At 33.8% G+C, this 14,415-nt stretch overlaps 1 non-coding gene across 1 annotated transcript; it reads right to left on the bottom strand.

Moving 5' to 3' along the window:
* Nucleotides 1-14,033: 14,033 nt before the first annotated feature.
* Nucleotides 14,034-14,115, bottom strand: TRNAL-AAG (transfer RNA leucine (anticodon AAG)). Its single transcript has one exon. It is a non-coding gene; the product is annotated as a tRNA-Leu (tRNA).
* Between the last annotated feature and the right edge of the window lie 300 nt (nucleotides 14,116-14,415).

Here is a 14,415-nt window from a genome sequence, read left to right as displayed (position 1 = left end):
ATTTCTTGATGGATTTAAAAAAAAAAAAAAAAAAAAAAATGAAAACCTTCACCGTCCTTTTAGCTTTGGACCATATTTTTAGTCCCATTCGGTGAAATATGGTTTTTCAACATCACGAAACTTCTCTATTAACATACTTTTTATCTATGTATAATAATAATATGTATGTATTTACAAAAAAAGTATTTAAGTAAGTTTATATCCGTTGTCTAGTACCCATAGTACAAGCTTTGCTTAGTTTGGAACTAGCGGCGCAGCGTAAAAAAAAATTCTAAGGTTATTTATATTTATCATCTATATATACTTTAAATTGTAGCCCAATTCAGTTCTCGTAACTGTAATATTTAGTTTCAAAAAAATAAAAATCATAAAAATGAAAAAAAAAAAAAATGTAACTACTTCTCACATGATAATTTTATCTGCGAGCCGCGCGTGTACTACGCTCCCAACAAGTACCGAATGCGCTGGCCGGTACATTTGTCTATCCATACCTGGCATTGCAAAATTAACCTTACTACAACGCCTTAGAAACCGCAACGTTGGAAGATGTGTACCGGCCAAACGTTGCCCGGTTGGACGATGACGAACACTACCAGTCGCAACACAGTTTTTACTTAGCGGCGGGTAGGGGACGGAATCTGATACATTTTGCCACCCTCATTATTTGCTTATTCAATAGTACTTTTTACTGTTAATATAATTTATATGTAAAACTACCTATGTGTAAACAATTAATGCAAACTTACTGATAAGTTATGTTTTTGTTGATTAGTTAGTAAGAATAATGGATGGCTCAATAAAAATATTTTTGATTTTGATTTTTTGATATTTTAAATACTAATTTATGATTGCCTAACCAAGCCGTTTAAGGAAAAAGTACTTGATATTTTTAAGCACCAACAAACAAATATTTGTAACTTAACAAAATGTGCCCATAAATTGCAAAATTCTCATCAAACAAAAAGTTAATAACCATACCTTAACAACAATGTTAGATAGTAAAGGCATCTTAAAGGCTCAGACAAAACAATTAGGCTTTTAAGATAATGCGAAAATCCAATTCATGGACGTTTACGAAAATAATTTTCGCTTAAGAACTTAATCGGTATCAGTAAATACAGTTTTCAGCACAAGACAGTGAACTCTATCTATATTAGGAATAAGATTCAAATTATCATAATAATTAGGTAATGACTGTACACGTCTAGACGAGGTATTTTCTATTGAAATCACATAAGTTTAGCAAAAATTTTAAGTTTAATACTCGATATTTTTATTAAAGTTTTATTCTAATCTACAATTTTGTTTTCGAGTTTGGATTTTGATTACGATTCCAAAATGAATTGAGATGATTATAATTTAAGTTTGATTCTTAAAGTTAAGTTGATACTTAACGCTGTGAAAATTGGAATTACAATTACAAGTACATTCAACTTAGTAACTAACTTAGTGTTTTTCCATCATGTGGGTTGTAAAATTACTATAGTTGCAAGAACATGTCCTTTTCATTGTGTAGAAGGTCAATGGCCTTAAATTACCTACCACTAGGACAGGAATTTAATAGATCTATTATTTTATTTGAACTAAAAGATTCTACGCCTACACTATGATTATTTCGTTAAAGATGTCTCTACAATTACTGATCTGACCTGACTGACCTACCAAAAAATTTTGACGTAGGTATGGAATATCGAGTGACATTTTTTGCACTCTTTACAGCCTCCTCTGTAAATCAATGTTAAGATATGCCCCTGGCTGTCTCGATTAATGGGCCCTCTTTGTTAAACAACTACTTGTGTCCTAAGTAGTTGTTCAACGATTTTGTTTTTCTTTATATTCTCGTCTCTATAAGTTTAGCGCTTAACTCAATGCCTGAGGTAAGGGAGCGGCACGTGAGGGTGATTTTGTGATGGTTAAACATCACGGGACTATTCCCACCTAGCGTTCCCACCACTGCAACTCCTGTATAGCCAGGATCTACAGCTTGACTGCCATAAAAACCCTGCCAATGAAGGTCAAGTTTGTTTGGTTAAACATCAGCGAAACTTCAGATTTGTATGCCATGTCACATCATAATAATTATGTCAATGTCACCCATCTCGTGCCGCTCTCATCTCTCAGATACTGACTAAGTTAACCGCTAGACCTGACCTAAAGCTCACTGACTAACTGACTGACTGACTCACACACTCATTACGAAATCTCAGAAACTACAAGTGCTAGGAGTCTCAAATTTTGCATGGGGGTTCCTTTTAGAACGTGGGTGCTCACTAAGACGGGATTTTGCAAAATTCAATCCCTAAGGGGGCAAAACGGGATCCACGCGTACGAAGTCGCGGGCGGCCGCTAGTGTCATATATTCCTATTATACGCTGTTCACTCATCATCATCATCATCAACAGCCCTTTACAGTTCACTGCTGGACTATGAGTCTCCTTCACTATAGTGGAGGGTTTTGCCATAATCCCCTATTGCTGTTCACTCACTAATCCAGAATCCTCTCCAATTCCAGAGTCCAGACGCTTGCAGCACCTGCCAGATGTGCGGCGGGTTCCGTCTGCTGCCCTGCCGGATCTGCAACGGCTCCAAGAAGAGTCTGCACAGGAACCACTTCACGGCCGAGTTCGTTGCACTGAAGTGTATGAACTGCGACGAGGTTGGACTCGTCAGGTGCGAAGCTTGCTCCTGAGAATGTGCTAGAAGAATCTTGAATACAACTAGAGCTAAGAACACTTGAATATTTCTACTGGTAGAAATTGTTTACAACCATTTATTTATCCCTACACTACTAAAGAGAACATGTTATTACTGAAATGACTACTGTCTTGTAAGTTCAGGTACACTGTATATTAAAAATACAGTCAGCGTCTAATAGTTCGTGGCACAAAAAGTGGCCAAAAACTTGTCAACACAACCTTATTCCAATTGTAACAAAGACGTGTAGCGAATTTTTTGGCTACTTTTGGTGTACGGGCGTCCGTACACCAAAAGTGTCTTTATACAGACAGCGTTGTCTGTATAAAGATTCCAGCAGAACATCAAAATAAGCATCTAAGACATCTAAATAAACTAAGACAAGGTGCTGGGACAAGATGTGCCAATTTTCTTTAAAGAATCATTTAGTAGGAAGTGATCATCATGGTGTAAGAGAAAATGAACTTAAATACCTACTCTTCAACTTTTTCACTTACCCTGGCTTGATGGCACGAATGAAAAAGATAAATAAAAGCGACTAGGGCAAGAAAACTAAGTACCAGAACAAAATAGGGTCAGTTCAATGGGCCTTGAACGATAAAATTAGGTAACATAACAAAACAATTCTTTGCCAGAACCACCACTACGAGTGTAACTATGACTCCTGGGTCTGGCTCAAAAATATACATAAAAACATGTAAATGTGTTGATCACGTTTATATTGACATGTCAAAAGATGATAGAAAAAAATAATTAAATAGGTGGGCTCGGATGTAGCTTTCCTAAAGGTGAGTTTAGACTAGAACATTTTCTCGAGAATTTGTTACGAATGGTACAATACAAGTAAATTCTCAAAGAGAGACTCGTTGTTCTGTTACAAGTAAATGCTCTTAGCCTATACTAACCTTTAAAGGCTCGTTTTATTATGCATGATTTTATTTTGCGTGCATGTATAATACAATGAATGAGATATTTAATAAAATTTGGTACTACTCAGAAAATAATTCATTTTGTTCACGATTGATAATGTTTTTTTTAATATTATCTTGATTTATTGTCTGAAATCAATAATGGGATCAAAATTAGAATAATATTAATGTCCAATATTAGTCATATATTTATATTGGATAATTTAAATTAATTGTAATAATGTAGAAAAACGATTAGATTCTTTATAACGTCAAAGAATCGACGATCAATAAAATTAGGTTTTATTTTTACCCGTTACATAGATAAAGGTACAAATAGAAATCTGAATTAATGCTCACATACAAAATAATAAGTTAAATATACAGGGTGTGTTAAATATAAACACTGAGAAAACATTACGGTACAGTTACACGTGGTCAACCACGAAAGCATGCCACTATTGAGCAATTAGCATGATTGTGTGTCGAAACATTGCTAATGCATGCTCATTTTCAAATGGCACGCTTGTTTTAAGCATGCCATTTATGAGCATGTGTAACTGTGCCTTTATCCTATTATAGCATGCTCCTTGAATTAATAGGAATAATATTAGTATATGATTTTTACTATTTCTTATATCGACTTGTTTATTGATTTGAAATTGATCTGGAATCGATTAAGTAATTAAGCTGCGGCTACATCACGCATATTATTATTAATAACTCTTTAAAGTCTTTGGGAATTTAATAAATTAAACCTAAGTAGTTCATGGAGCTTATTCTGTTTTATCTTATTTTGGGCATTTTTCTAGCCTTTTTATAAGAATCTACTTATAAAATCTAATTAAGCTACATTTTATATTTTGTATATTCTGTTTAAGCTGCCTGTACATTATTTTAATGAGAATAGAATGCCATACATTAGATGCAATACATTTTCTATGTTTAAACAAATTGTTAATAGTAATTAGGCATTTTTATTGCTTTCGCTAGTTTTAATAGAAATTAGTCTTAAGAGTTAAAGATAATATTTTTATATTCTTTTGCTAAAAACGTTTTTTTTTAACTTTTGATTAAATACTTTTAAATAAAATGTATATCCTAGTAGTTTCATTTGGCATTAGCTGAAATGACGATGAATACAATTTTTGTAAAATGAAGTAAGTACCTACATTGAAAATATTTTCATGTAATTCTACAAATAGCAAAGCTAAGTAAACTAAAGTTTGTTTTAAGTAAAACTTGTGAAAAAGGTTTTTATACTGAAAAATCTTCATCTTGTGTAATAGTCAAAGAAATAATGATAGTTTCCAAATTGAACTACTACGGTATACATTGTATAAATATGTAATAGGCATTACTAAGACTAAGGCCTGATTTTTCAATAGCTGGATAACTTTTAACTGAAGAATAAGTTTGGCATATTGACAGTTTTAGTATGGGAAATAAGTCAAAATGACAGTTCTATTCTTCAGTTAAAACTTAACCAACGATTGAAAAATCAGCCCTAAATAATATTTTATACATCATTCTATATAATTTTTAGCCTGTTGGCTGATCAGATGTTGTGATAGTATAGCGTACGACACAGTACTATGAAAGTAGTTAAATATTTAAACAGTTTTGTAAGCCTTTGTCAAAGAGCTTAGGCATTATTGTAAATACATTATTTTGTTTTAATAAATAACGAATACAATCATTTGTTTTTTCTTTGACAAAAACATTGTTGGCCTCTTTTGTTTTCAATGTGAGAGAGAATTTGTTTTGTTTGGCATTGAAATGGGATTCTATTCATTATTTTACGTTTAATATTTATTGAAATTCTGTGTGTTATGCCTGCTTGTTTTCAGAAGGAATAATTAAGTGCGATCTATATTCTATTTAGGTTTTCAGAGCCTGTAGCAGTGGACGTCTTTTAGCTGCAACGAACGAGATAGTGTAAAATGATTTCGATTGAAAATCGATTCTCTATGTCTCTAAGCCTACATATAAGAATGTTTTTTACCTAATTATGATCACAATTTTACTTCATGACTAATGTTTCTATCTCAATTTAAAACTAAACGCCCTGTGTCATAATATAAGCATTTACAGCTTATTTAACTTACCACGAGCTGTTAACAGGATTAATATTTTGATTAGGATTAGTAATTTGTCGTGGCTAAATGCAATACGTTAGAGCCAATGAAAAAAAAATATAAATACAACTCCTTTTTTTTTTAATACAAAAGATACTCCGCGGGCAAAAACTAGCACTTATGTACCAACTAAAGTAATTATTACTTTACTACTGCCCACACTTAGGTATCACTTTAGTAAAGTAGCAAAGATTTTTATTAAGTTAATAAGTTTGATAAGTTCTGCGAACTCATTAATGTCTCATTTTTCATAGAAATAATTATACGACGGCCGAAATTCGTAATTGAAATTAATATGGCTGAAAAATTAACTTGAAGCTGCAAGAAACTGGATGGAAACTATGGTGGCAGCACTGTCGCATATTACTTAAGTTCACATAGATATAAATAAATAGTTGCCAAGGATGGGTGACGAAAGGGATATCCGTTAATCTTTCACATAAAATTACTAAACGGATTTTAATGTAACTGCAATATTTTTGTAGATTAACATACAATTTATTATGACGATATCTGTGACAAACTGAAGTTCAATCTGGCGAAGCCGCAGACAAAAGTAGTAAAAACATAAAAACTGAATTAAAAAAAAACTCCAAAAGAAGCATCAGCTTCTGCATTGCCCTTGCTATTTACTCTCATCCCAAAAAGGTTTTTAAGCAACAGGTTCAAGTTACGACTCGTTGCTTAAAAAACCTTTTACTAACTAAGTAGTCCCTCTATCTTATTTGATTTAATTACTAGCTTTCCAATTACAAAGCATCACTTGAGATAAACTCGAACAATGTAGCCTGTTGCTTTGCAGAAATCAATGTCACACGCACACAGGGATGCGCTGCACGCGGCGTGTGCCGATAGGGAAACACCCAGTACGCGTGCACGCACACTGTTACACGGGGGGAGTGTAGAGCAGGGATTGTAGTTGGACTATTTTATTTATTTATAAATGGAAAAGTATTTCTTGAGTTATCCAGTAATAATATGGTTACTTTTTCTCTTATCATAGCTCTTGGTATGATTTCTTCAAAGACTGGATAACACAAATATAATAATTATTCATGACACTGCTTGTATTACTAATGATAGAGTCATTACGTACGTACGTACGTTGAATGACTTTTACACATCACACTCCACGTGGTATGAAGATAACACATGCTACGTAATTTCTATATTATTTGGACACACAAGGCTCTACAAATACATAACACATGAGTTATGTTTGTAATAAGTCAATCAGGTTTCATCGAATTCTGTTACAGCATCATTAGGTAACATTTATGTTAGTATTTGGTACTTTGAAGAACATACTATTCCTTTATGTTACTCGATTCTCTTGAAAGAACTGATATAGCTAAAAGAAGAAAAACTTATGCAAAACAGCTTACAACGTAACATGGTACACTGAGTTTCCTGCTCTATGGCAGCCAATAGGAGGAAGCCACGCACACACCTCTCTTCAGGGTCTGGATCACACACACACTCTCGCCTCGGATACAAGGGCTGCTGCAGCTAGGTCGCAAATGACGTCATGCCGCGCAAGGTCAATATCACTTCTGCGTCCTTATCTCTCCCGCAGGACGAATGTTGCCGTCCCGTTTCGTCGGGCCCGGCTCGTCTGGGCCCGGGAGTGCAAGCGTGTAGGGTGTGCGAGATAGATACATAGCGAGTTTTACGCGGGATTTTTCTTTTTTAATTTCGTGAGATGAAGGACAGGCAAAGGAAAAGATTTTTGTTGCGTTCACTCGTATTTTTGTGTCGGTTGCGAATACAATATTGAAGACCCTTTTTCTTTCTTGAATAATTGCGTTCTTTCAAATAGAAATTAACGTAAAGCTCGAATGTAGAGTCGTGTGTTTTATTGTTGTTTTAAAACGATGTCATAATTATTATTTTTGTAATTTATCAAACATTATATAATTGTAATAAATTGAGCTTCTCTTTTGAGACTGTATTTTTATGATGAAGTGGAAATTTATGGAAATGGGAAAATATTGTTTCAGAATAAGATTATAGCGAATTTCTTAGGAAATGTTTCCTATTCGTTATGTTTTTGTTTTTCTTGTATTATCAATATCTGTAGTGCAGATTTATAGCCAAATGCTATAAAATAAACTTCGATTGAACATTAATGTTTGATTCAGTACATTTTAATACTAAAACTGAACGTTCCAATACAAAACAATAAAACGTTACTACGCAGTGGTTTTCAATAGGTTTTATTAGAAAACTTTCGTCTGTGCGTTTAGTTTCGCCCTAAATATCAAGTTTCGTCTGTAGCCCTTCAAGTTCTTTAGAAACTGGATTACTTTTATATACCTACCTATATTATTAAAATGTATAAGAGAAAGAAGTATCTTTGATAGGGGTTTTTACTAGGAATATTTTTGTATCTAATACAATACCTAAATTAACTTATTTAATTATATTTTTTTAGATTTTTAATTGAGTAATTCATGATCGAGCATGGATGGATGGATGGACGTTTTGATGAATAGAATAGAATGGAATAGAATATTATTAGAATAAACTTAACATCATTATTGTTTATAACTCAGTATGATTATAAATTATAGCCTTTAAGTTATTCTGATGTAATATGCCGGTCTTTTTATGACAAAAAAATTATGGAAAATGTTAAGCTTCTTATAATTTAAAAATTATCAAATATAGTAGCTATATTTGATTCTCAAATTACTGTAATAGATGCGCTGCACATTTTCATCATAACATCGTTCAGTGTTACAACGTATTTCCAAGATGGTTCCTTTCCACATTCAGCGACTTAAGCCTTTGAGGTATCGTTTACGGCGTTCGTGAATTTTCCCGGAGGTTTTTTCCGAAAAGGTTTTACAAGTATAAAGCCCGCTCTTGAGATTACTTATTTCTGCTCGATGCTCTTTAGTGGGGCAGCCTTTTACACGTTTGTTGTGGGTACAACAAGTATCCTATATCCTATCCTATCTGATTTTGAGATGTATTGAATACCATTATGATGGCAGTACATTGTTGGGATGTTTCGTAGTAAACGTTTTTGTTCGGGAAACATCAATTTAGGATGTACTATTCATATTTTGTTGAGACTAACAGGTGAAGCTGGTTCCCAGTTTTTGTTTAATCGTCATTTTCTATCAAGTGAAATGCAGCTAGACTAAAAACTTCTGGTTGAGGACTAGAAATTCTGTATTTGGTTTCAGCCAGATGACGTCCACTGCTGGACAAAGGCCTCCCCCAAGGATTTCCACTGTATTTATTTACTGCATGTATTTAATGGTAATTACACCCGTATTCACAAACGATGCTTGCTTAAGTGAAGCAGCAAATCGAACGCACAGCGTTGAATAGAGCTCTGTGATTGGTTCGTGTGTCACCATGTGCGTCCACGCGCACTTGGAGACCTCATAGTAATATTTCTGAATACGGGCGTTAACATATTGCTTTCAAATCCCTTAGTAACTGTACAAAAGCTATATCGTATTGAGCTATGCATTACCATCAGATAAGAGTGAAGACATCGATAACAAATGTCCCACAAAGTAGACATTTGCAAACAAAATGGCGCGACAACGATTCTATACGACACCTGGGACGATGGAGGTCCCCAGAGAAAACAACATAAGATGTATCCTTTCCATTTTCACGCACGTTTTCGCATTATAGAGGTTTTCGAGGCTTCCAAGAATCAATCTTTATAACTCTTTATACGCGGAACTGGATAGTTCAAACAAAACAACAAAATTCAAGCGAATCGACGATATTATGTTTTTCAAGAGTAAATTTGAGTTACATGTTTTCAGAATTTTACGGTTTATCGTACTACGAGATGGCTACGGCGTAGCGTCATAGATATTGACTACGTAATACCTTTGCAATTAAGTTTAAAATTGGGTATTAAAATTCGATATATTTTATAAGAGTAGTAAGATTTTTTTTGTTTTCTGTATTTTAGTTAATAATTGCCCTAACTAAAAGATTATTTATTTAACCTAAAAAAAATTCACGTCTTTACCAATAATTACTTTTTCGATACCAAAGAAAATGAAATTTTAAAGTAAATAAAAACTAATTGGGTTTAAAAGGCTGAAATCAACCATTTTAAGTAATTTTCAACTTGAAAATATTTGTTAACCGTGTCAACTACTATCCAATAATTTCTATTACAAACTTTACATCAAATACATTTCATAAAAGCTCTGAATATTTAACTACATAGCTTTAACACGTGTCTCACTAATGACCTCTGTAGTTTACATTGTAAAGAGTACAAAATGAGTTTTTCTACAACTAAGAGTAAATGGTTTTAGAAAAATTTATCTCAAATGACTTTGTAATTACAATTTTATATTACACGTCATAGCTTTAGGGATTGAATTTTCTGTATCTAGGTAGTCTTATTCTGGATATAATTTACTTTTGATCTAGAGCTTCTTTCTAACGAAAAGTAATAGAAATATCAAAGAAACTAGACAGGCATATTGTATGAAATTACTATTTTTTTCTCAATTTTGCGATGGTAACAACAGACGTCAGTGGACCGACGACCTAGTAAACGTCATTTCAGGAAAACACCTGGATGCGGGCAGCACAGGACTGCTTGTTGTGCAAAATAGTGGGGATGCCTTTGTCCAGCAGTGGACGGCATTTGGCTGAAACGAACTACATGGTAGATCCATGCTTAAGTGAAGCAGCAAATCGAACGCACAGCGTTGAATAGAGCTCTGTGATTGATTCATGTATCACCATGTGCGTTCGCGCATTGTGAGTCCTCATAGAAATGTGGCGTAAGAATCATTGTAATAGGAGTGAGTTTTGGTAGAATGTGTAGTGGGCAAAGCTCAGTGATGTTTTCATACACAATGAAGTAATGAAAATTACTTTGGCCTTACTTCCGTTTAGATGGAAAGCTGTTTTAATTTTGGTAACCAATAACCCGCAACTAACGTACCTAATTTATTTCCACTCTACAAATTATTCACTTGAATATTATGATGACCATTAAGTTTACAGACCATAATATTTTTTAATCTATTTACTCTGATTCCACATTAAATTTTTCCCTCCATTTTTCCCTCCGGTTTTTTCATCTGCTGATCTGTCATCAAAATTGACATTCAAACTGCAAATCGCTCCATCACATTTCCTCTAACTAATATATTTCCCTAAATATGGTAATCATTCAGCACCGCACCAAAACCTTAGATGGTATCACTTAGAAATAAGGTTCAATTTATTCCACTGAATATCTTGCAGAAAAGGGTCTCTCAACAGTTTCGTACCACTGTAGTTTACTGCCGCCTAACTTGGTTTCTTTCGCTAAAGACAGGAATATAAAGTTGCGAATCGTTTGGCTTAAAGTTTGGTAGTTGCAAAATAAGTTGGTTAATGTGCTAGTACGAGAGGTACCCAAGTATTTTGGAGAGCAGGCTGTCAACGAGAAAGTGCTCGGAATATAAGGGACAGGTAATGTAGCTGAAGCACTTACACTTACACTTACATGCATGGGGAGCCATGTTGGCTGAACGCTATACGATTGGGATCTGGATACCTGTTGATATGTTTGAATGTTTATTTGAATTTAATGGTTTTACACTATACAGGATGGAAACGATAAGTGATCTCACTCGATTATTCCTAAACTACACAAGATATCGAAAAACTGGTTACTGATCCTGAAAGTGCTTCACGAGATGTTTCTAACGGTATCAGTAATAGGTTATAGAATTAACTGAATCTATCCGAAAATTCAGTGTTTTCAGCCATATTTCTATGATTTGCAATCATATTTCTATTTTATTTAATTTACCAGTTTAGCAGTGTAGTTGACATTAGTGGGCGAACGAATTATTAGTTTGGTTGAAAAAAATTAGTAGAATAAGTAATGACTAGTTATTTAATACGAAATTAAAAGTAAGTTAGATACTCGAAAATACTAAAAAGTCGAGAACGTTCCAATTAAATCCCAACTAATATTATAAATGCGAAAGTAACTCTGTCTGTCTGTCTGTCTGTTACGCTTTCCCGCTTAAACCTCGCAACCGATTTCGATGAAATTTGGCAGGGACATAGTTTGAGTCCCGGGAATGGACATAGGATAGTTTTTATCCCGGTTTTTGAAACAGGGACGCGCGCGATAAAGTTTTTCTGTGACAGACAAAATTCCACGCGGGCGAAGCCGCGGGCAGAAAGCTAGTTTTAAATATAACGAGTATACGTGTACTTACTTAAAACCTTAAAGTTTTCTTTAAGACTGTTCAAAAGATTAATTACTAACTTCGTTAATTAATTCCAGGGATACATGGTAATTGACCTACCCATAGACTAACCATTAAATTTAATTATTATTTAACATTTTTGTTACTACTAAGGTAACTCTAGTAGAGTGTATCATTCGTATAGTACAAAACTTTATAATCGACACTCTTGTCTGTGATTGATTAAAATTCAAAAACTCTAACGCCCGTATTTACAAAACATACTCGTAGTAATGTTTAAGTACCGCATAGTAAGAGATCTCACAGTGCGCGTGAACGCACAGCGTGACACACGAACCAATCACAGGGCTCTATTCAACGCTGTGCGTTCGATTTGCTGCTCCGCTTAAGCAAGCATCATTTGTGAATACGGGCGTAATTATAACGATAGAAATTTAAAAAAATATAGTAGCGCTACTATCGCTCTGTCAACAAAACATAGTTATCAATAGCACAGATATAATACTATACAGGGTGGAATTGTGTAATGCCACCTGGAGGGAAAGTAATCTTAATATTGTAGATAGAAAATTTTTCTCAAAGAAAACATTTCTTTATTTTTGAAATGTAATAGAACTGCATTCAAAGATTTCCAAAAATTTACTTGCCACACCCGGGAATCGAACCAACTAAAATCTGTTAAAAATTACACCCTGTATTTTTATTACATCGATCGTTAGGGTTAAGTATAAGGATGAAATCTCTCTAACAAACTTGATAAATCAAATGAAAGGAAAACCATGAAATCTTAAATTATTTCAATTACCTATGTTACAGAGAATTGTATGGTATGGTAGTGAATTTTCCAAAAAAATTCGAAAATCTTTGAATGCAGTTCTCTTTCTTTTCAAAAATAAAGGAATGTTTTCTTTCAGTTAAATTTTCTATCTACAGTATTAAGAGTACTTTCCCTCCACGTGGCATTACAAAATTCCACCCTGTATAGTAAATAGTTAGGTATCCTCCATTCCCGAGCATTCCCGCAACACGTGATAGGTATTTGATAACGATCGCACTTGACATTGACTTCCTTTCGCCACGCTATTGTCATCTGGTTTTGACATTTCGACAACAGTGCTTGTCAAACAGAACGCCCAACATAAAAAGACCCTTCGCTTAATAGTCAGCTAAACAAATCACAGGCCTACCATTTTTGGAAACGTGACACGTGATGATACCAATGTAAGTTGACATTTCTTACAGTCGTTTAATATTGAAATTGGAGCTCTACATATTTTGGAACTTTATTATTAGGCCACGTGAAGAGCTGAACAAAGTATTTTCAGCTTTATAGCGTACTAAATAGAGTGTAGCAAAAGTTAAGATTGTTATTTATATTACACAGCAGAGTCAAACGCGTGGGTTTTGATTGTATTCATTCGTTTTTTATCTATAAATAATAATAAAAAGTTTACTGGGTCAGGATGTTGAGAAAGCTTTATTAATGAAACATGTGCTTTCTTTTTTCAGTATTTATTTTAAGTTTGATGTAGACTCTTTTATTATTTTTCAAATTATAAAGCATTACATTATTTTATTAGTGCGATTTCAAATGTAAAGAAGCAACTAATATTAGCAAATGTTATTGATATGTACGGTACATATCAAGCTCATTGAATTCAATGAGCTTAACAGAAATTATGAAAAACTATTATGGTCACCGTCTCTCAATTTAATTAATATACAGTTATTAATTTAATTATTATTATGTGGGGTAGAAGTTCTACATAAACATAAAAATCCACCATAAACAAAATTCAAATCCCTATTAAATACAAAAATACAGAGTGGAATTTTGTAAAATAAATTACTTTTAATACCTACCCTAGAAAATTTTACTCAAAGAAAACACTCCTTTATTTTTGAAAAGAAAGAGAAATGCATTCAAAGATTTCCAAAAAATCCAGGTAGCTTCACAAATTTCCACCCTGTATGTCCTATTTCCTAAACCTACGTTACACAGTTAATATAGTAATCAAAAAGTACTATGGCACAATAATATCCAAATCGTAAGTAAAAAAATTAGAAAAAAATAGCAAAAAACTTGGCAGCGGTGGGATTCGAACCCACGCCTCCGAAGAGACTGGTGCCTTAAACCAGCGCCTTAGACCGCTCGGCCACGCTACCGATGGTGGGCTGGCTGAAATTATGCAATGGTTAGTGTGTGAGGATTTCCAATACACCCATAGGGTTTTCCACACTGGATGCGTTCTGAGGGCAGAGTAGCAGGCGTATTTAGGTACTTCTTTATACGATAAGTTCTACTGCTGATATTTTTTTAATATTCCATAAATACAATAGGTATAATATAGAAAACAGGTTCAATATTTTTTTGACAATTTACAATTTAATTTGCTACGATGTATACTGATGAATATTTTTCTCACAGTAAAAAGCGCAGAACCGGTCGATATGGAAAATCGTTAT

This window comes from Ostrinia furnacalis, unplaced genomic scaffold, assembly GCF_004193835.3.
Source record: "Ostrinia furnacalis isolate ACB-3 unplaced genomic scaffold, ASM419383v2 OfSCF0232, whole genome shotgun sequence".
NCBI lineage: Eukaryota > Metazoa > Arthropoda > Insecta > Lepidoptera > Crambidae > Ostrinia > Ostrinia furnacalis.
The sequence above is the reverse complement of the archived record's forward strand: the minus strand, read 5'-3'. Positions and strand labels throughout refer to the sequence as shown.